Consider the following 23,854-nt stretch of genomic DNA (forward strand, 5'->3'; position numbering starts at 1 on the left):
TCAACGCTTAGAGATTTATTAGCTTTACTAGAGGTCAGCTATTTGCATTTCTTCTTCTTTGTGCTTAGTGTAATGTAAACTGGGAATTCAGCTATAGAGTTAATGTTTACATTCGAAACATCCCGTGGAACAGAAGCGAACGTTGTGTTTATTGCTACAGCTGCCGCCTCGGGTGAAATCGTGATCTAAAGTCTCCCTGGTCCCCGGCCAGATTTACAACCTGCCCCCATGTGCCGATCCCCTTGCACAATGTGAGGGTTTGACGCTTCCTGGTACTGTTCCTCCCCTGCGGTACCAGAGTGACATCATCCCGGGCACTGCTCCGACAGCCGCTTGCAGCCCCTGCCCGCTCTGGGAACAGGGTAGGAGAGGAGCAACTGCTTGACACTGCGTTGGGGTTGTGAAAGTGAGCGCCACAAAGGCTGCTTAGAAAGAGTTGCTGTACTGCGGTTAGGGTGGCGTGGAGGACTCTAATCTCCATCACAATGCGCTTGGCTCTGCCGTGGATATTTTGGCGTAAGCAAATTTCATTTAGTCAGCCTTAGTTGTAAATGCATTACAGTGTTTTAGTTATAATATGGCCCTGTTTAACAAACTGCTTTTGAAAGTGTACTTATTTTAAATATTTGTACAGGTACTGCTGTCTCACCTCCTTTAAGTACCGTTCTAACCACTAGACATTGCTTATTTGTGAAACAACAAACCGGCAGAGTACTTTCACCCAATCTGCTGGAGGAGGATTTCACAGACTATGTATGTTTTCTGTAACCGTATGATCTTACTTCTTTTGGGTTTTTTTTTCAGGAAGTAAGGAGGAACGGAGTATGGAGGCAGCCAGAGAACACAACTTACAGCCCATGGTTTTGTAGGGAGAGTGTACTCATTCCAGAAGCTTGGTCTTTGAGGAAGGATGCTGTTCTTCTGCCAAACCCCTGTTGTTAGGTGTTTGAGGGGTCCTTACAGAAACACTTAATACGTCACCAACTTAATTTCTTACCTAGCAAGCCAAGACACTAAATTATGTTTTTTTAGGTTGTCTGTGAGCAGTATTTTCCCCAGTGCAGCAAATAATTAAAAGGAGTAAAAGGCAATGAAAGATGGGAATGAAAGTTTGGGAAGTCTGAACCATTGATAGCATTGTAACAGTATCAGCAATCATGCCCAAAACATCTTGGCAGTAATCACGACCCAAATATCCTACGGCTATGAGGCCTTGCCAAAGTAGCTTGCCATTAATTGTGTTCCTCTAGTTGTATTTTGTGCGGTTTGTGGGTACAGTAGTCCTACCTTGTGGGCAGGGTAGTTCATGGGTCCCAGTTGCCAGGGCTGTATGAACAGTTACAGCTTTAGGTGGTCATTCTTGTGTAGGCTTTAGTGCTCTGGAGTGTTTGATTTGATGACTGCATGGTTGTCCATGCCAGGTGATTTCTGACCGCCTTTTTAATTGCTCCCGTTAACGTTTGTTGTTTTGAGTCGTTTCTGAAACTGGGGTGGTGTCTAACTGCTCCCATTAGGCGTGCCTCTTAGCTTGCTCTGCCACCCAATCTGTTAGCTGCAACTAAGAAGCCCCGAGTGTCACTTTTGCAGTAGTTAGTCATGTACACAACCTATATGGAATCCTTGTCACAAAAGGGGGACTTTCTGAGAAGAGATTTTCCTTTCCTTACCAACAATTAAACAAACTCTCACCTTGTTAAAACCTTTGGCTAAAGTTTAGTCATTGAAGTTTACAGCTGTGGGCTACATTACTTCATTTGGAGAATGTTGAACAGTTAGATTGCTTGTGCTTTCTTCAGCATATTAATAAATACCATCATTTCTCTGGTGTTGCAAGTTAGTTCATTGTAACAGGAAGACTTCAAAGTAATAGGAGAAATATAAGCAAGGTCTGTGTCGGTGTGATGCTTTGGCTCATGCTAGTCACTTACTTTTTCATTCCTGATGGATGCTAGCTAACAAATTGCTCTTTGGAGTCCTGGAGGGAAGGGCTGATTGTCCCCTTCAGACTTTGCCCTGCTTGCCTACCTGAGGTTTTGGAAGGAGCAGCTGGTCTGTCCTAAAGATTCTGAGTCTTCCTGAGGAAACCCAGCAGTGAGATCTGACCTTCTCAGATGTAATACATGTGTAATGAATATATACTGTTTTGCAGGAAGAATATAGTCTTAAAACAATAATCTGGTATGAGACTTGATAGGAACATTAGCTTGATACAAAAATTTTTGTCCTTTTCATCTGCCTAACTCTGTTTTTAGAAAGATTTCACCTTTCATCAGAACACATGCAAAAAATGAAAAATCTGGATACAGCTTTCATGGAAAAGGGTTTTTTAGGAGAAGAGTGTAATGAAACACAGTAAACCAGAGGTAACTGTAATGCTATAAAGCTCAGAATGGTCTCATGTTTAAATCATGTTTGTTTCTTCTCTGCAGCCCCTGGCCGATTAGTATCTTTTTCTTTTTTTCTTTGATTGATGCACTGAAGACTTGCAGTTTCAAAGCATTTCTTCAGAATGTTTTCATATCGATCTAGTATGCAGCTTAAATATATGCCCTGTAATAAAGTGAATGTAAATGTATGCGTGGATTTTTCCGGATGCTGCTAGTTTGTAAAGCTTTAATACTTTTATCAAATAATGTGTATTTCTTTGCAAATGCTGATTGTGACCTCTGTTATGTACACTTCTTTTCCTCTGTCTCATAGCTTTTACTTGAAACACAGAAACAGTACATGCTTGTGTGTATAAATGGAATACCAGGCTCTAAACTCCTCCTTATGTTGGAATTCAATACAGTATTTCTCCTAATTAGTTGCCTTTGAGTCTTACAAAGAGTCTTAAATAAACAAACAGAAAGCGGATGTGTCTGCATGTAACTTTATGCGTGGTGATGATACGAATGAGTAGTAAACATCCTTATAGTCGTATTTTCTGTTTAGCATATAGCTGACTTATTTGACAATAAAATAACTGAACCATATTTGTATATCTACTTGGAGCTGTTAAGGCATTTCACAGCTGCTTGCTCCCCCCTTCCAACTCCTTTGTGTGGTGACAGTAGAAGTTACTGTTCCCATCAGAAATTCTGTAAGAAATTGCTAACTCTTAGTCTATTTTACTGCAAAATCAGAAGAGTTAGCTTAAACCATTACATATCTGTTCATGCGCCGAGCCAGAGGCATTATGATATACTTAGATTAGCTAAACTAAAGCCTGGCTTTCTCTAGAAAGGGGAAGAAGGGGCTGCTGTCACCTTTGCGATGCGTTTCAGCTACATCTTTTGGTATAGCAGCAGTGTTCACCTACGTGAGCAGTGTTGGTTCAGGGAAGTAAACTGACAAAAAACCATACCCTGCACCAAAAAGAAGAATCTAGCTCCTTGAATTACCTTATTGCAGGTCAAATGGATGGTAGTGTTGATGCTATGCAGTGTTTGCATTTTTTTAGTGGCTGGATGCTATTGTATTGTGAAATTTGATTTGGGATTACAGTGTGAGAGCTAGGAATACAAATCACAACGATGACTCTAATACAAGACAACATTCTCTAACTTACAGCTGTTAGTGTACATTAAAAGCCTATGGCAACTCTGAATCTGGTGTTTCTTCATATTTGAATATAGAAGCTGTGGATAGAGTAATCTTTATCTTTTTTCATAACTTGCCAGATTTTTCTGTTTGTCAGGAAGGAAGAAGCAAGGAAAAAGAAATATCTGTATTGTTGTGGGGATTGCTTGTACAGTTGAAACTGCTGGGTTCACTACATACATCTTTGCTGTAAGAGCTAATGGAGAAAATGAGAGCAACTATTGGTTTGTCATCTTCTGTTTGTGCTTCTCAAAGAATGTTGTCTGTCTGGAAGAAGCCCAAAAATTAGCTTTGCTTGGAATTTTCTAGACATACGATGCTCCCTGCATTTCTGTGGGAGCTCTTGTAATATTACAATTTTTTATTAATCTTTTTGGTCATTCCTTTGGTCTCTTAGGGAATAACTGCTATGAATACAGTGTGTATTGCTTGGCTGGCCCAACAGAACTGAAGCTTTCATATAATTTCCAGCTGAGCAGAAGTTGGTGGGAAGAAAGTAGTGGCCGGTGTTAAAAACGTACAGAGCTCTGTAAATCACCCAGTGGGGACGTCCACAAAAATAGAACTCTTCTGTTACAGATGGAAAAAGCATTATAGGGACCTGAGGTACATTTGGATCTTGGTGGAGGATGTCAGATTAACCTGTCAACAGTAGGCTGTCTCCTAGTCTTGGAAAGGTGCTGTATCATAGATTTTCCTGTGCTGATCATAGATTTTCCTGCCTGTTTTACCTAAGATGAAAGAGCCTCTTTCTTTCCGTCGCCTGTAGCCTGTCCTTCTTCTAGTACTGTGTATTTATCATCTTTAGCCTTTCGTCCCAGCTGTGTTCTTACTCTCTGGGCAGTCCCAGTCTTTGCTTGTTAAGCTTTTCATTTGTGAAAAAAAATCTTCCAGCAGGTGCTGAATATGGAATTACTCAGTTCAGTGGTTAAAATCTGGTAAATCATAAGGTAGGACAATTGGATTTTAGCTATCTATAGGTGGCACTGCCAAGCTTATGAAATTAGTACATTAGGGTTTGACTTTGGAGAAAAGGCCACTAAAATTTTTCATTATTTATATTGAACTCACCAATAGAAATGCATCGCTGTGGTGGAGCTTTTGGAGCTGCTGAAAACCTTTTTCATTATTTATATTGAACTCACCACTCGCTGTGGTGGAGCTTTTGGAGCTGCTGAAAACCAAGAGCTGTGTAGATGCCATGAAAGTCTGAGCGAGAATAGAAATACCCTTGAATACATGAGTTTAATAAGAATAAAAAATAATGTAGAGGTGCTTTGTATGCATTTTGTATTCATTAAACACAAGGAAGCCTGTGCATTCTGACCAAATATTTTTTGAGCATGTTAGGACGAGTAGCTGTCTACAAGCAAGACGCTTCACCACCCATTGTCTCATAAAACCAGAAGTAAAGTTCTTGTTATTAAAAATAAATCTTGTTAGTTCCTGGGGACATTTCTGTGAAAAAAGGGAAATCCTGGACATTGAAGGCTTACTATTTTTATGGTACTATTTTGGCAATTGTCCTTGTTTTCCTATTCACAGTGGGTGTTAGATGAGTGACCTGACATTTGTAGTGCTGTTAAGTTATTTAATGCAAACATCATCTTATAGCTGGTGGCACTTTAATGATAAGTACGAACTTATCATAGTGTATCCTGAACTGAGAAGATAGTAAACTTTGAACAGGAGGCTAGAACCTTACCTTCACTTGAGTTTACAGATTGCAACCAACACAATACTGAACAGGTACAGGAAAAAAAAAAAACCCAAAGTGTAGGAAAGCAGCTAATTATAGTAATTGCAGCTGGTTTCAAAGTACTTCTAACAGTTTGTGCATAATGCTTACTTGAAAGCATCAAATGGGCGCTAGTTGTGAAATAGAACACCTGTTTGTTGTTGAGCATGTGTTTATGCAGATGATTTTTGTTGTCAAAGCACCTTGATGTAGAATAGTCCTGTTTACATTTACATTCTCCCCAAAGGATTAACAGTGTTCTCTCAATAAATTTGCAGTCTATTCTCCTCTCAAAGGCTGCTGTTTGGAGGGTGGTGTGAACGAGGCAACAAGTGCTTGCTAATCACTTGCATATACATAATTAGCGACAGTCTGGTGCACTGGAGTCTTTGTACAACCATAACAATACTGATTGGCAGCAGCAGATAACAATAGTCGTGGCAAGGTGCTATTTGTTGAATATTTGAAGGTGGTTTTCTTTTATATTTGCAGTGGGCATTTTGAGTTAATTATGCCATTATTCTGGAATACTCTTACTATGTTGTGTTAGTGTCAGAGTTAAAGATCGGTCATGCGGCCCATTGTGCATAAAGGAATAAGACCTTTAGTAAGTCCTTTGCTTCTTTTGAGACTAAGTTGGGTTCTTTTTTTCTTCCTTCGTAATTTTATCAGACTAAGCTGGATTCAATTTTTTTTCCTTCCTATTTTTATATAACCCAAAGTCAAACTGGAAGGTATGTCTAAAAATTTGGGAGATGAATGTGTGTGATGATCTTCTTGTGTTCTGCAGTGATCAGTTTTATAACTGGCTCTATTTGACAGGTTCAATACTTTAGAAAACAAATACAAAATCACTGATGATAAAATTTATGGATAACATAGACAGTAATGTATCTGGATTGCTTTTCATGTTTTTTATGTTCAAACAATGCGTTTTAATATGGCAAAATGCTTAATATCAATTTAACTTAAGGGGAAAATACTATAACAAGTAGGCTATTTATGAACATCTAGAAAATGAGATGAGTCACAGTGGATTTGGCAAGGTTAAACCATCAAACTCTTCAAATTTCCTTTTATTGACAAGGTAGCAGTCTGTGTATAGCAGAGAAGCTTTGGATGTCGTATATTTGATTTAGTCAGGCTTCTGATACTCTGTGAATAACATTTTCATAAGGAAACAAGAGACACATACTTTAGATGAAACAACTGTGAGATTTATTTCTAAGAGCAAAACTGTTAGAAAACTGTGCTGAGTAATTATTAAAGGTTCAGTATCAAAATGGAAGTAAATATGGAGTAGAATTTTGTTTGGCTGTTTCCTGACTTCTGCCTAGGCAGTGCTTTCATTGCTGAGGTGAGTAATGGAAAAGAGAATGGTTATTAATGTTTTCTGGTGTCTTCAAAATGAAAGGGACTGCAGGTGTGCTGGAGGATGGGACTAGAATTCAGAATGGTATCGGTAACGTGGAGACATGGTTGTGTGAGGAGCTGTAAGCTGTTTGGGGGAGCAACTTTGACATGCACTCTAGAATGATCTACTTTCCAAAGTAATGAATGGAGAATGAGTGGCTAGGTAAGTAGCTCTTCAGAAAAAAGTCCAGTAGGGACTGTGAATCACAAACTGGATATTAATTATATTTCACTGTTGTGAAGAAGGCAAACACAGGCATGATGAACAGTAATAGAGCCTGTAAGATGCGTCTTTCTGCTCCATTGGGCACTTAACGTCTTTGTTGGACAATTGCATCCATTTGTGGGTGCTGCAGTTCAAGATTATAAAGGCTATAAACAGAGACCAGCAATGGGAGTGATCAGTGATTTAGGGAATATGAACTGTGAGTATATGAATTGCAATTACAGAGGCTATATAAGAAAAGAGAAGTGATAGTATAATCTGTTCTTCATGTGTACAGCGGAGAGAAGAAATTATGGTTTTAAATTGTTGCTTACAAATCTGGAAGACTTTTTTCAGGTAAGCGTAATGTAAGAAATAGCCTACTGAGTCATACCAGTGGCCCATCTAGCCTATGGTGTTCTGTCTGCAGCAGTGGCAGAGGAGATGCTGTTTAGGGAGAGCTTGCAAGCTTGGCCATTTTCTTGCCTTTCATTCCCCTTGCACTTTCCCAGTGTCCAGAACTGTTGTATTAGTAAAGTTAGATGGTATATATCTATGTGATCCTTCTAGTATCTGCTTATGGACCTGTTTCACTAAATGCCCTATTATGTTGTGGTATTTGGTGAACAGTAATTCTGCGCCTAGCTACTGCCTTCATGATTTTGTAAACCTCAGCCTTCTCCTCTGCGAACTAAAGAGCCCCTGTTTTTTCACCTTCTCTTAGAAACGGCAGTTGCTCCATCCCCTGGATCATTTTGGTTGCCCTTTTTTATATTTTCTCATAATTCCACTGCATTCTTCCTGAGATGTGGAGAAGAGACCGCGCAGGGTAATGAGGATGTGGGTACAGCAGTGTTTTCTGTATCAGCAAAATGACATCCTTTCTCTTGTTCTCAGTATCCTTTCTGACATGCCTAATGTTTTGTCAGTTTTTTTGGCTGCTGCTGTACCTGAATTTACGATTTTATAGCGCTGTCAGTGGTGAATCCAGGACTCAACTAAACTGTATTTTGTGGTTCTAAGGTAAACATTGTGAAGCAGAATTTAGATTATTTTTTTCTTAGATACATTACCTGACATTTATGTACCTGATGTTCATTTGTCATCTTTGCCCACTCGATTTTGTGAGATCCTTCTATTTTTCCATGCCATGGACGTGGCATTTGGCTATCCACTACGGTGCAATATCATCTGTAAGCTGTAAGATTACATGGATCACACCACTGTCTGGGTCATTGATGAAGATGCCATATAAAAATGATGCCAGCATGGATCTCTGGGGAACCTTCTGACTCTCTTGTGCTGAAAAGTGACCATTAAGCCTTATGTTTTGTTTCCTCTTCTTTACCCAGCTTTCAGACTGTAGAACAACCTCTTCTCCAACCCTGTGGCAACTTAATTTGTTTAATTGTATTTAGGGAGGAACCTCGACAAACACATTATGCCTACTGGATACCCTTTGCCCTTATGTTTATTAGCGCCCTTGTAGAACTCAATCAGGTTAGTGAGGCAGGCTTGCCCTTCACAGCAGCTGTAGTGGCTCTTTCCCAACAGATCCGTGTCGTCTCATGTGCTTGGTGATCTTAGTTATTATAGACTAGTGACTTACCTGAACAAGGAGTCAGACTTGCAGGTAGTTTCTGGGATTCTTTCTAGAGTCTCTTTTTGTTTGAAGTTGTGTTGGCAGTCCATCAGTCTTCTGGGTGTGTGGGCATTTGTTGGCCATGGGTTGTAGTCCTTGGCCAGCACCTCTGTGCTTTCACATTTCAGTTCCTTCAGCACTCCTGGCTGACTGTCATCCAGTCTTGGTGACTTACTGACATCTAATAATTCCTACATGTTTAGATTAAATCATATAGCTTTCACTTGCCTACTCCAGGGAATGGTCTGGGTTTGGGTATCTTTCCAGTGCGTTTAGCAATAAAGACCAGGGCGAATAATTCGCAGTGAGTGCTGCTCTGCTGTGGCCTTATTATCCTTGAGTTCCCTTTCTGTGCTTTTGTTATTGAGCAGTCCCACTGACTCTTTGTCTGGCTTCCTGGGTTTGATGATGAGCATCATTTGCAAGAAGCTCTTCAAATACTTTTCTAGATCTCTTAATTTTGTGTTTACATTGCCCTGACATACTTTAGGGTCTTTCCTTTTCCTCCTTATTTGGGCAAGCTTTTAATACTGACTTTCTTAATACTGACCTATTCACTATAATCACCTTTTAACTTTTCCGTTAAGACATCCAGGTGGATTTTGGTGGAGGGGAAGGAGAGGAAAGGAGAACTATTTTATTTTCTTTCTGAATTGTGACAGCCTTTCCCCCCCCCCCCACTCTAATTATTTCTCTCTTGATGTTGAATATTTGCATATCAGATTTACTTGGGCAGCTTTCTTCCATTCCAGTGCTAAACCTACTCATGAAGCATTCAGATTGATTCCTGGGAGATGGAGAAATCTTCTACTAGAGAAGTAGTATTATTTTAAATAATAAGTTAATAGTAGTTAAAAGCAATAATAGTAGTTTCCATTTTGTTTGCATATCTAGGGGAATCTGTGCACTGCTCTGGAAGAGTCTACAAAAGGTTAATGAAAAAAACACCAGCCAACTTGTCCAGGGTATAGGATACAGCGCTTCTCTTGGTATTAAGGACTCCATGTTTCTGCTGGAAAATGTTAGGGTTCCATGAATTGAAAAATTTTGAAAACCATTGAGTTAAATAAAATCTTTGGGTTCTTTAATGCTTGTACTTCTTGACAGTTGCTAGTGAAGTTCTGCAGAAAAAGGTTTCCTTGCAGCCTCTCAAGATGCATAGTAAGAATACAGAGATGTAAATTAGCATGGGGAGATGGGAATTATGAGTTCCGTTACTGTTTCTCTTTTAATATTTAATATTAAAATGAATATTTACATCCAGGAGAAATAGTAGAGAAGAAAAATGATAATGTTTTGAGTGTTGGAGAGAATGACTTTAGAACATGAGATTCTGAGAACCTGTGTGGATATTGAGGGGTATGGGATTGCCTTGCCAAGAGAAAGACCCTTTAATGGGGAAATGTAAAGAGCTCTTTAATGTAGCAGTGTAAGCAGTAATGGATCTCTGACTGAAAGTTGAATCCACATGTATTCAGAACTAAGGTGAGAGAAAAGTAAGAAAAATATCTGCAAAATACTAAGGAGAGCATCTTGATACCCTCAAAACAAGACAGAGTGCATTCTGGAAGATAAGCACTAAAAGAACAAATAGTTTTTTACCAATATCTGCTTAACAGGGGAAAATTCTGTGGCCTGTTTCCTTGAATAGGTCATACTGAAATGATGGGATGTTCCTTTTTGTTCTAAAATATATGATACCATGAATAAAAATCACAAAATGTCCTATACAGATTTGCACATGAGATACTCAGATTAGCAATGAAATGTGAACTTGTTGAGAATTTGTCCAAGACTTTCTCAGAGTGTTACTCAAATGAAACAGTAAAAACACAGTTGCTCTTTGCTGAGGTCCCTGCTGACATGCTGTTTGAGAAACACTGTATCAATATTAAAAGATAAATTACTGCAGTTCCTGGTGTGTTTCATAGTCTTTCTTAGCTGGGTACTGCTGTTGCCACCAGTTTGGCACTTTTGTGCTCAATATCATGGTCCATTAGAGCTCTCTTATTGAATGTGGAGTGTCCACATACTTCCTTTGCTGTGTATTTTTGTTTTCTCATGATAAGAAGTTAAGCCCATTAGTCCTTTACACTTTTCTATGTGAAAGGTACTGATTTACGGTAATAAAGTAATTTCTTAATATTGTTTTGACATGTTAAGTAAATTGAATTGTTCAAAGATACTGTAAAGGCACTTTCTTTAGTGTGTGGAGGGTTGCTGGGTTAAGAATAAAAATGTTGTGTTTGTGGTAGCACAAATACAGATTTAGAGTGAGAGAGAGAGAGTGCTACAAGTGTGTAAGTCACTGTTAATTCTCCTTCTTAAATGAAGGCAGGAGTGCTACTATTTCTGCAGTTTCACCTAAGGAGCAAATGCGCATGAAGGACCGACCTGGGCAGCACAACCATCCTTTCGCAAACAGAGGCGGCAGCAAGAAGCTGCATGTTGTCTGCTTTGGTGCTTGCACAGTCAGCAGTTGGTGCACGTGCAGCCCTCCCAGAGCCTTTAAACAGACGCCCAGTGTGTCAGGGGGAAAGAATTTTCGAAAACAATATCCAGAGGATGGTTTTTATTTTTTTGATACCTAACAGATCAAATGGTGTGCTGGTAATGAAGGAGAAGGTTCAGATAGACCTTGCCTGGAACATATGCTCCTTGCCACCTTGTGATGAATTTAGCAAGACTTGCCAGCTGATGGGGTCAGTTATCTGATCTTGCAGTCCTTATTCCTGCCCTCCCCCCCTTTTTTTTTTCTCCTATTGGACTAGTGCTGCACAGGGGCCAAATCAGACAAGAAAGACCACTGCACTGCAGGACTGGGAGGGGGAGGAGGAGGAGGCAGGGTTTCTCCTCAGCTGGATCAGCTAAGGTATGATGAAAAAGTGCACCTGGAATTCTCTGAGGGGTTTTATTGGCACTAGAGGAGTCTGAAAACAGATTTACTTCAGGAGAATGAGGAACTTCTAGAGGGCTAGAGCATTTATATAGCTTACTGATCATTGGACCCTTGGCCCCACCTTGTTCTGCCCTACATAGAGATAAAAAGTACATTAGAGAATGCCCAGATCTCCAGGAAATGTTGCTCCCCTTAATCATCTCAGATTGTCTGAAGAGGGCTTGCTGTCTGTAAGCAATAATCATGTCACTAAATTTCAGTCATTCCCTATCAAACTGTGATCTGTTGGTACAAGATGAAGCTGTCACTGAAAACTAAATAGTATAAAATTTAACTGAATTAAACTGTAGACATCCAGTAGAAAAGCTTTTGTTAAAACTGTTTCAGCTATGCTGCTGATGCTTGCTATTCTTATGTGCACACTTGGTAAACAAAAATGTGGAAGACTCTTAGAGGAGATGAAAAATTTGTGTTGCTTCTCCCTGATGGGGAACTCAAATTCCCTGGGGAACGTCGGCATGGGAAAATGCATCAGCATCATAACGGGCACTCATCTGCAGCACGACCCCCAGAAGACAAAGCAGCATTTTACCTCTCGGGATTAACAAACACGTGTCAGCTTTAGTACTGTTGTTTGGTAGTCAGGTGATAGACTGCCCATATGTCCTCATACCTCATTCTGGCATGAGGTTTTTTTTTTCCCTCTTTGGAATTTGAAATAAAAGCATAGCTTTATTCTGTTGTCATTTGTTCCAGTTCTTATGTCACAGATAGGAAGTTTAAAAAAATTTTTTAGGAAGTTCTGTACCCGAATTTATTTTTCTCACTGTGTCTTTATTGGAAAGGCTTCTTTCTTTGGTTATCTTTACTGGGGACATACAGAAATTATTATAGAATGAGGATGACTTGCATCAAAAGAAACTTAAGTATGTAAATAGTTCTCGTATAAATGCTCTAAATAGGAAGATGAATGTTTATGAGTACTTCAGGCACCTATACAGCTCAAATCCCTTCCCATAGTACAGCATGGTCCTTTTGGCAGTGCAATGCTCCCAAATTGCCCAGGGAGAAAAGGGAGCAGGGAAAGGATTTTTTTAGACACTTACAGCTTGCATCTAAGTGAACAAGTGTCCGCATCTCTTTTAAGCCTCTTTCTCTGGGATTTGTACCAGTGATGTGAGGATTTCTTGACATAAGTAGTTGTTTAGTAGTTAGTGTTTTGCAGTGGGGTGAAATGGACAAGAATATGTGGCTTCAAAGTATCATGAAGTTAAAAGGTTTCATTTAAAAATAACTGCAAGCTCAGAGAAATCATGTTTTTTGTCTTGTAGTACTAAGTCAGTGACATTTTAGTATTCTGAGGAAGTAATTTGTAGTTCGTTTTAAGCACATTAGAAAATGTGTGTGCAATATCAGTGTTATGCAAACACCATTATTAAAGGCTGATGGAAGCATAAAGTATGGATTCCTCCTCACTCTTACGTTGGTTTCTATACCCGTTGTAGATCAGATCCTTATATTTCAGCTATTTAGTTTTTACCTACTTTATTATTTTTAAAGGGAGTTGCAACCATGACTCTTACAGGAATTCTGTAATTCATTAAAATTAAAAAACAAAAGACACCACTACCTCTAATAAATGTTTTGATTAAAACGGACATTTCTGAACCTTCTACAGAAAATACCTGCTCAGATGTGACAGCATTTGTGACATCACCAGTACAGACTTTCACAAGGATTTTGAAGTCAGTGTTGTAAGTCAGTTTCCATTTTGTTTTTATTAATTAGAAAATAGTGCTGTTTACATTCTAGAGGAAAAAACCTCCACTGAAACCATATCAAATTTGTTTAGTTAATTCAATAGTAATGCAAATACATTTTTTGAAAATTACAGTTCCTTGTTGGTCCCTATTATTTTGGTGTCACAAATGTTAAATATTTGGTGCCAGTTAATTATTGTATGTATAATCAGAATTTCAGAAAGGCCAGATGTAGGAGGAGATTATCAGTATTTTCTCTTGTATGAAATATGACTTCTGCATTGAATAAAATAATTGTAGAGTTTGCTGAGATCTATTTAAGGTTGTCCTATAAGTTGTTAGACTACCTTTTGCATCAAAAGTGTTTTGGAGGCTAAATCATTAAAAACTTTTCATTAGTTCAGATTGGGAAAAAGATGTATGCTCATAGCAGAGAAACCACAAAATGTGTGTCTGTTAGCGGAAAAACAGTAACAAACCTCATCCTGAGATTGGCTAGATAAATTTCTATGTCTTATCCAGGTCAGTCATCTTTCAGTTCCATCTTGTGGCTGGAATTTTGGGGTTCATAATTTATAGCTCTGCTTTAAAAGTTTCTAAAGTGACTGAAAATGGGGCAGAATTTTGTGCTAGTAAAATTGCAGGGTACAGAATTTCACATTTCTGCTTATCAGTCAAGCTTTCTTTTAATTCAGAGTGGAAAAACTTGGAAGCAAAAGACTTGTTAACACCTCACTTGCCTGAATATTTATTGCAACCATAATATAATAAAATCATGCAGGATAAAATACTGTAAAATACGCATATTAAAATTGAAATGTATTATGATTCTTATGTGTGTGTTATGAGCAGTTTTATTCATTTTAAGGGAGTTTAAATATTTTAGAAATATGTAGAATCCTAAGGTTAAAAACTTGGGGTTTTTAGCTTCTATTAATTATAGTCTGCAAATTTAAGAAAATACTTCACTGACCAAATTGTTCTTATCTTCATGACACTGCTTCTAGTATGGGAAATATCGCACAGCTAGCTCAAAATACCAATTTATTTTGGGATCTCTGTGCTGCTAAGATTTTGTTAATATCATTAAATTATAATAAGTACTTCACAAGTACATGTCAAAATATTGTATTTCTAGCTTTTTTCAAATTGCAAATTTTAAGTGATTTTTCAATTATTTGCCAGAGTACAGAGAATTATATATATTCCTTATAGTCTACATATTTTTTAACTATAATTTCTGTGTACATGTGTGAAGAAATAGTTGTCAGAATACTTTGCTTGTATAGAATGTGAAATTGTATTAGGGAAATTCTTGGTTTAATATTACGTCAGAATGACCATGGCATTGTTGCTTAGAGATGCAGTTGATCTTAGAAATTTGAATCACTTGAACCTGATTTTCTGGCTTAACTGGAAAAGAAGAATTGCGATCACATGGTAGACTAGCAGTCCGATTAATCGGTAGTTAATCTTGCATAAGTTCATGCTGATGCCCTTTCTCCCTTGCATCTCTCTTGCCCCCAGCCAATTACTCCCCATCTCTCCTTTGTGCTTGTACTAGCTATACAGTGAGCTAAAATGGTTTTGATCTGGTCAAAACCTATTTTGTTGGGGTGTGTTTTCGATTAGATCATTTTGTAGACCTGCTTCAGCTGTGTGGATGCCAGTGCTGATGCAGTGGAGCAGGACATGGGGTGCGCTGCACGCTTCCTTTGCAAGTGTTCCTCACCTTTCCAAGTGCACTGTGCTGGTAGGAGATTGTATGTAAGGTGAACCAAAGCAGCCAAGGACTGGGACTTTAATTCACCATCAATACTCCCTGCCTAGTACCAGATTTGTGCTTGGACTAAAATGAGTAGCAATTAAAGGAAGAACCTGCCTATGTTGAATGTTTACTCCAATTTCCTGAAGGTGAGGTTTTCATTTTTTAAGAAAAAGTGCTCACACAGGTTTGGAGATGCCTCACAGCGTTCAAGGAGAGGCTGGCTTTTTCTAAAGGTGCTAGGAGGAACTGAGTGCTGAACTGGTGGGAGAGCAGCTGGCATTGCCTTGGTGCAAACAGCTAGTTACATGGTGATGTTACAGGATCCAGCTAGAACTCCTGATATTTGAAAATCTGTTCCTGAACTCTTCTGAAAATGTGTTCCTGTGAGATGACTGATATTCTACTACTGGCTGTTTGTGTCATAAAATCCTTTTGTCGTAGTCCTGCCTTTGAAACCGAAGCCTAATCCAGTCTTTCTCTCCTCACTCTGCTTCTCTCTAACTCTGTTTTTTTTTTTCTTCTGTGTTTGTCCCTGAAGCCCTTCTGTTCTCTTGTCATTATTTTTTAAAATATAGTTAGCGAAATTGTAATTTATTTGTTTATCATGGAATAATAATATTTTCAATATTCCTAAAATTATGTAACTTTACAAATGACAATATTTTTCTTTCTTTCTTCTTAGTACTGCATACTTAAGCAAAGGTTACATTAATTGCTCTTTAGTGGTTAATTTAAAGCTGAACACAATGTGTGAGTATTTCAGGTTATTCCTCTAGCTGTTTATTAATTCAAGTAATTCTTCACTTTATTTCATCTGGTGTTCTCAGCTCACTGGCATAGCTTTGCCACTCTGAAATTCTTCACATTCTTGATAAACTTGGATAGTTTTACTGTCTTGCAGTATATGCAGTGGTGATCCCAGATCATTGTTGTATATATTAACTAAAAATGTTCCTAACAAAGAACCATAGAGCATCATAGATTGAAATTGGGCTTTGTAATCCTATTTTGCTCTCTTCTTTTACCCAGTTTCCTATTTGTTCTGTTCCACCCCACAGCGTTTTTCTTCCACACAACTACTGTTTCCTTAAACTTGAAAGCTTTTAAAAACATGAAATAAATTATGTCAGTTAGTCTTTATCCATTTTATTTTCTTGACATTCTTAAAAAAATGCCATATGTATGATGGGCATGGTTTTTCTACTTAAAGGCAGTGCTGCTTTGTTTATCTTAATGTCAGTTTGTGTTATTTAAGTGTATGATGAAAAACAGCATTATAAACGGTTTTCTTCAACTACCATCCAGCCAATTGACTTGAAATTTTCAAGGTTGTTTTTTTTTTTTTTTAACCTCTTTTGGTTCTTCTTGGGGGTGTGGGCTGTAATTCTCCATTTATAATCTTTCCGTTTAACTGTCATCATTGAAGGGTAGCCGTTTTTTGCCAGTAGTTTTTACCTCACTTGCAATTTCTTAGTAATTGTGGATGTATTCTGCCTAGTTCTGGGACTCCTTAGTACCTAGCATTCTGCTGCAATACCTCCTTCTTGATCCAGAGACAGTGAAAGCATTTGTCTGTTACCTGAAGCAGATTTCTGTTATTGTCTACTGAGGTAAAGATCGATAGAAAGAAACCATTCTGGTTCTTTGCAAATACCATTATCCTCAGTTGCAGACTTCATCTTATGTATGGTTAATTTTTCACCAATTTTTAGTCCTCTATTTCGCTTGGGTTTTTTATTTTCCTCGTTTGGAAGTTCACTACATCTTATTTTCTGTAAGCAGTACTTCTAAAATTTATTAATTTTGTCATTTAACTACAGTATTTCCTTTATTAAAGAAGCCTGCATTTTCCCAGCTCCCCTCAACTGGTTCCTCATCTTCTGTGATTCCAGGATGATTTGGTGGCATGAACAGGGTGAAAAGCTGGAAGTAGGTGGTAAAGAGCAAGCAAACTCTGAGGCTTGGGTGGTGTATTTTCCAAATTTTGAAGGTCCTGATGAGCAAAGTTTTTGGATTGCTAACAAAAATACTGGAAAATACGATCCAGGCAGAAAACAGGGGTGGAGGTGGAGGAATGGATTTGAAGTCTTTGTCTCCCTCCCGTGCTGAAGTTCAGTTTCACCTTTAAGTTTACGGAGCAACTCCTTTCCCAAGTATGATGGAACTGAAATATTTTGTGCTTACTGTTAAATGGTTCTTGAATTAATTCCCCTATACTGCATGGATGAAGAGGAAAATGCCTCCCGCTCATGTGTTTTAGAGCCAACAGTATCAAGGAGTATTAGTGTCAATAAATTACTTCTCTGAAGTTTATTACGTGTGATATTTAGCCAGTTTGAGAGAAATAAAAACCCCTTGAAGTGGACACTATTTAAATTTGGGGGCATGGGATTTTCTGCAATTAACTAGATTGCTATGGTAGGCCAATATATTAAGCTCAGGCAGTTTTGCTGCTAATTACACACAACTTCTCTGGAGTATCGGATATTCAGATCCATTTTATGAATATGGTAGAGAGAATAACAACTGTAAAACAAAGCACTGTGCATGTAAGTGACTGTTAGCGTGTATTTCAGAAGGGATAAATGCTCACCATATGGTACAATTACTGTGTCCAAGTTTTCAAATTAGCTTCTCTCATCCTCCTTATTACTGTCTTTAAAAAGAGAGGAAAAAAACCCAACATGATTTATCTACTCTGCAGCAGAACTCTTGACGCAAAACAGCAGCCCAGTTCTGTCCAGTTTTTTTTTCCTAGCATAATAGAGGCTGTCGGACTTTTTTATACTAATTACTGTGTGAGCCTCAGATGAACCCCCTTCAATTCACAGGGCTTTGTTAAGGGAGGAGCTGTCAATGTGTCTGCCCGTTTGCAGCTGTGCTGTGGCTTTAGCTTGCTTAACATTATGCTGCTTTTTAGACTTGACAGAAGGGATTTTTTTTTTTTTTTTATTAAGGCAAAGCAGCCTTGTAGCGAAATGGTTTAAGCAGCTGCATTGTGGGGAAGCACAAAGAAGTTATTATTGTGTCTGTTTAGGGGGGTCGGATGGAGGGGGGAGATATTCGGCTGCTGTTGATGCCGATTGTTGACTTGCCATCTGCCAGATAGGGAGAAGAAAAAAATGACAGCTCCAGCAGGGTGTTCAAGAGGTTGTTTGGAGAGACGCATAAACATGTGCAGATGTCGAACTGAATAATGGCAAGAACTTGAGACGGTTTATGATGCTGCTGTTGTGTGTGCATATACAGAATGAATGTATGTGGAGATTTGGTTAGGAGGAGGGTACGTATTAATTATCATTGTCCCCCACCGCCTCCTTTACTTCTGTTAATTAGTTCAGGAGTTTAATATCTTCCCTGCCTCTGTTGTTTATTCCTAAAAAGAGCCTTTTCTTGTAGGGAAGAAAACTTCTGATTTCTTCATGTGGTGGGTTTAAAAAAAAAAAAAAAAAAAAAAAAAAAAGCCAAAAAATCCTCAACTTGATAAATTTGGTACTTGTGGATGTAGAAAGAGTAATGCAGTTATTTCAGCCTCAGGCATTTGGTGGACAGGTGCTATAAGTTCTTACATAGCTTTGTCTGTCTACCTCAAGACTGATACATTGCATACCACTACTATTGCATCCTGAGCTTTTCTTACACAGAAAGTGCCAATCAGTGATTGTCCAGTATTATATAGCAGACAAGTAAATGCTAGGGGTTAGTATGAGATTAGCAACTAATTTTCTCTTTGACTTGATCTTATTTTCAATTCTTTCTCCAAAGGCAAGGAGCTGGTCAGGCATAACTTGTATGTCCCTGTTTGACAGATGCACTTAAAATAAATTTTTGATTGCACTGTAGGAATATGGTTTTCTTTCTTCCACAAAAATCCTTTCTTATTTTTTATTTGGTGATTTCTACTGATTATGAGTTTCTGGGATAATGTGAAAGAAACGTGAAGAAGGATACAAGCATGGAGGGAAATTAAGTTAGCCCAAAAAGGCTAAACGAAAGCGTTGTCTTATCCAGGTGATCTCTTACCTTAAAGATAAAAATGGAAACTTTAAAAGAATGAATTTTCTTCTTAAATACTGCGTGCAAATTCAACATTTGGATGTCTGTATTGAACTGAAAAATGGAAGATGAAATAGTGGTTGAGGTTGCAGGCATGTCCTCCAATTACCAGTATATATCAGAGTTTTGTAGTCAGTCACAGCATGACTGAAATATTATCTGAATGAACCTGTCCACCCCTTCCCACCAACCCCACACCAAAAGTGAAGGAACCCCTTTCCTTGTGTCTTCCGTCTCAGTTCTAATAAGCATCAGGTCTGTAGGTCATTGATAATAATAATAACTACTGATGGGAGCATTTGATGTCCCCTTCTATCATCACTGTGACTGAGTGGAAAAAGTCAGTTTTGGATTATGTCAACTTAGTTTTAACTGAAAATTCAGGTGTGGCTGCCTCCTACCCAAGTACTGATTTCTGCATCTGAGCCTAGACAGAGGTCAACAGCACTGCCAAGGGAGAATTGCTTTTTGCCCATTAGCTGGGTTGTCGGTTCTCCTCTGCGGAATTGTGGCGTTTTCTGTGGTCTGCCATTCATGGTGTGACGTCCAAGTTATGCTGGGTAGTGCTGCATTGCTGCTTCTCATGAAGCATTTCATGCAACCAAAGAGTTCTCCTGATGGGTACAGCAGTAATGGAGCTGTTCTTTCAACTCAAGCACTTCAGGGAATGCTTCTGTGTATCTCGGACTGATTGCAAATGATGCAGGCTGAAGGATAAAGCAGAAAGGTTGACTTTAGCAATGTGCTTGAGGAAGAAACCTAGGTGAATGATGTTGGTGCTAGCTTTTTGGCACCTGGCAAGGTCTGGGACTAGGAGCACACCTAGTGGCAAGGAGAAAGTTCAGAGGAGCTGTTTTAAAATTACTGCAATGTGCCAGTTTTAAAAGTGAGACAGTTTGCTTTGCGAAAACATGCTAGCGAGTTTACCAGTTTTAAGAGGATGAAGCCACATAATTTTTGACAACACATTAATCTGTCAAAGAAACTCAGCTGAATGGTAATGCTATTGTCAAACTGATCATACTCTTTTGCAAACAGGGGAAAGTTTGAGATTTCTTGTGTAAACTGGAGTTGGCTGTTTTACAAAAAATTGTAAGTAGAGAATATTAAGGTGTTTAATTCATGTTAGCTACATGTAAAAAGCATTTAAAATTTAATAATCTGATTTAATATATACATTTGTCCATGAATTTAAATCATTGCTGCTCTAGCTGACTGTCTTATTCAGTCTAATTTATAGATTAATATTTGTATCTTAAAATATTTTCAAAATCTGAAAAAGACCCTTTGGTCTAGTAGACCATGTGATAAAAACAGAAGAAAGTAAAGTCCTGTTTTTTCTGTCATACAAAGTACCACTTGATGCTGATAGTCCTATATAAAAAATTATAAATATTTAAAAGTACTGAGAATGTGAAGGTTTTTAGCTATAACAAAAAAACTATGTGAGGCAATAGTCTAAAAAGGTTTTATTGCATTCTCCACAAGTGTATTTCAGCACTATTAAAAACTACAAAACTGCTTTGAGAAGCAACTAAATAGTGTAGCATTTTGGGCTTTGATCCTATAAAACCTTATGCAAGAGAGAAATTTTTAAAATGTGAGCGCTGTCCCTAAATGTTTCTGAGGCACAGACCTTGGGTTTCCATTCCTGAATAGCTGGCATATTTAGAAAATATTGATCTCCTTTGTTGTTCAGGGATGCTGATGCAATGCAGGACTCTGTTATTCCAGACAGCATGTGTTAATATCAACTTCTATTTAATTTATTTATCATTCTAATTCTTATCCTTCAAGAATGAGAGGGAAGTGAGAGTGATGTTGAAACTGGCAAGTTTTTCTTCCTGTTGGCTCAAAATGGACATGGTAAAGGTCAATTCTCAATTTGTCAGGATGTCAGCTAACTCAGTACTTCTGGTATGATTTTTTGAAAGGACAAAATTTTGTGCATTTGAAAATTGAGTGTGTGCTGTGAACATTTATTTTCCATGAGATGCGAAAACACATCAGTGATTTTGTGTGGATATTGTAGATGCCCAATTTGAAAACTGCAATGACGTTTGAATAGCGGTATATCTCTTTGTTATGGAATTTTTTCCTCTAGATTTTTAGGTATTTTAGATAAAAGATTATTAATGCAATAGGAAAGGGTTGAATAAACAGCAGGAGCTGAAGTACCATTGCATTTATACAAGCTAGGACACTGACTCACTCCAGCAGTGTGATGAAAAGATCAGGGTGGGTGGTGATTTGAACCCTGGTGAACCTCTAGCTGAAACACGTTTGTAGGTTGTGTTCAGAGCCTGGGGGGAAGAAACCCCCCCAGTAAGAGCAGGGAAAAACTTCCCATTGAGAAGCTTGGTCCTCCCTGTAGCTTTAGCTGCGGAGGGGCATGCTGAGACCACGGAGAGCAGCTCTCTGGCTTCGCCCTGCTGGGTGACTCCACCTCTCCCCTCGGAATTGCTCGGTTTTACTAGTAGGAGCCCTCGTCTTTGGTTGCTACCTACTACTGCTTCAGAAAAAAAGGTCCTGTCGTTTGCCTGCTCTTCAGTGCATCTTGGCTGGCATGGAGGAGAGGGTTGTCCCTGCTTTCCTCCCCGCTTGTGCAGCTGAGGAACTTCTAGAGCTTGTTCCTGAGGCTGCTTGCTGCCTTCTGCAAAGTCTTAACATCTGCGTGGTTTTCATTGGTTTCTGGCCACACAGCTGTGAATAGCTGAACATAAACTGACCCATCTTTATATCCACACGGGATCGTTACAGTGCCATGGACAGTGAAAGGCACTTGAACCTTCTCACCTTAATTCCCCAATTTGCGGGAAACTTAATGGAAGCGTAGCTGTAGTATAAGCCGATGCCAACACTTAGCACAAAACGTTTCCTATTTCCCAGTTGTGACTGGAAAAATTCGTTTGTCTAATGTAAGTACAGATGTGCTCAAAATGTCATTCAGCATTACTAGGAACTGTGGGAAAACAGTTAGTATAAATAAATAATCACTGTCTCACAGTATAAAAGACAGAATCAAAAAGCGTTAGTTCCCAAAGTCTGCTTTTCTTTGAACTGCCGGCAAATACTTGGGAGGGGGTATATAAAAACCTTTTAAAATGCTAAGGCACGCTAGGAAAAATCACAGTTTTTATTTAATTTTTTTGGTATGAAGTAAGATTTTACAAAATCTTTTGCATGCTATATAATTACACATTTACATTAGTTAGAAGGACCCAGACTGAACCATGAGGACAGGTACTCTTCTTAGGTTTTTTAAACATTTATTTTCTACAGTAGCTTTGAACTGTATTGCAAATTTGTTATCATGAAATCAGAAGTAAGTAAATATTTATCAGAAGTGCTTTACATTTACTAGTGTGTACTGACTTAATCAAATAGTCTGTGATGCTTCTAATCGTGTGTTAGGTAACACTGCCCTCAGAGGGCCAAGGTAAGTAAATTCAATCTCAAAACCACTGGCATTACTTCTGATATTTTACTTGACCTACAGTTGTTTCTTTTAAGAAGAATTGTGTATGGTTAAGTTATTTTATTTACTTTTATATAATTTTGTTTAATGCTCTTAGATGAATTCAGTTTTTCTCTCTCTGTTAAATATTAGTGTAGGGGAATTGGAGTTTGATTTAGCAAAAAAGTGCCTTAAAAAAGAAAGAAAAAAAAAAAAAAAGAAGGGAGAACAATATTTGTGTATTATTTCTATTAAATCCATTTTAGTAAATTGATGACGCAGACAAGAGGCAGATTTTTTTGGTGTTCTCTGCTTGCAGGGGGGTTTCTGTCGCTTATCAGCACTGTATATTAAAGACATTTCCTTCACACCTCTAAAACCATTTACATACTGAAAACTGTAGATGTTTTGCAAAAGTGATTTTTTAAAAAAAATACAGTTTTTTAAATAATAAGATTAAATTACTGAATAATTTTTCAAGAATTGCTAGATTTCCATATGCTTAAGGATTCCAAGTGGTGAGACTAACAATAACAACCATCTAATCTGAGGTGAACTATATGTTTGATGAGAGAGTTTGAGTTCTGAGGTGAAGTAAAAAAATTACAAACTTTGAGTGATACATTTGTCTAACGCGGATTTGGTGACTACTCAATTGGTTTCTTAGAAAGCTCTTTGTGAAGCTCCTCAGCAGTATCAAACCTACAAACATTGCACTGCTAGAATAAACATATTTTGTGAAATGTCCTGAAGGCAGGATTCTTGTTACTAGCTGTCAAGGGCAAAAAAGAAAAAATCATTAAGGTTGCAGTACAGAGGCGAATACAGAGCCAGCCGCCAGGGTCATGTTCTAAACAAACCTTCATTAAGCATTCTTTGTTACTGTTGTTAGCCAGTGTATTATTAAATACAACATTAATTAAAGAGTTGCATGTTATGAGGGTGCTTTTTCATGAAGATCAGATTGCATTTTCACGTGCTTCAAGAATGTACTGCCGTCTTACTGCATCTTTTGGGTGTATTCTCTCAGTAGTTATTAAAAAAGCAGACCCCAACAACCTAAAACTGATTCTAGATTTGTATTTTGTGTGTGTATGCATTTATTGTCTGTATATACCTGCAAGATATATATTCTAGTGCCCCTTTTCTCAAGCTTTAAAATCTTTGACTAGAATTAAAATGATGTAGGAATTACTTGGCTTTCTTTGCTGTAGTGGTTGAAATTAGAGACCTCTTCTTACTGTCTAATAAACAGATCTTAAAAGAACATGTTTTTCAACTTAGAAGGGTGTAAATTTAAGCAAAATAATAATTTAGCTTACATTAACTCAGCA

At 38.1% G+C, this 23,854-nt stretch overlaps 1 protein-coding gene across 2 annotated transcripts in view; it reads left to right on the forward strand.

Annotated features, from left to right (window-relative positions):
• The window catches only part of AKT3 (AKT serine/threonine kinase 3), a 147,020-nt gene that overhangs the window by 41,226 nt on the left and 81,940 nt on the right, over positions 1–23,854 (forward strand). The window contains exon 2 of one of the 2 annotated variants that reach the window (XM_035900259.1): positions 13,158–13,233. The exons of the other annotated variant lie outside the window; for it this stretch is intronic. The gene's annotated coding sequence lies outside the window, so the exon portion shown is untranslated. The remainder of the gene's footprint in view (positions 1–13,157; positions 13,234–23,854) is intronic. 2 annotated transcript variants of the gene reach the window in all.

This window comes from Egretta garzetta, unplaced genomic scaffold (assembly GCF_000687185.1).
Source record: "Egretta garzetta isolate BGI_Z169 unplaced genomic scaffold, ASM68718v1 scaffold248, whole genome shotgun sequence".
Classification (NCBI taxonomy): Eukaryota; Metazoa; Chordata; class Aves; order Pelecaniformes; family Ardeidae; genus Egretta; species Egretta garzetta.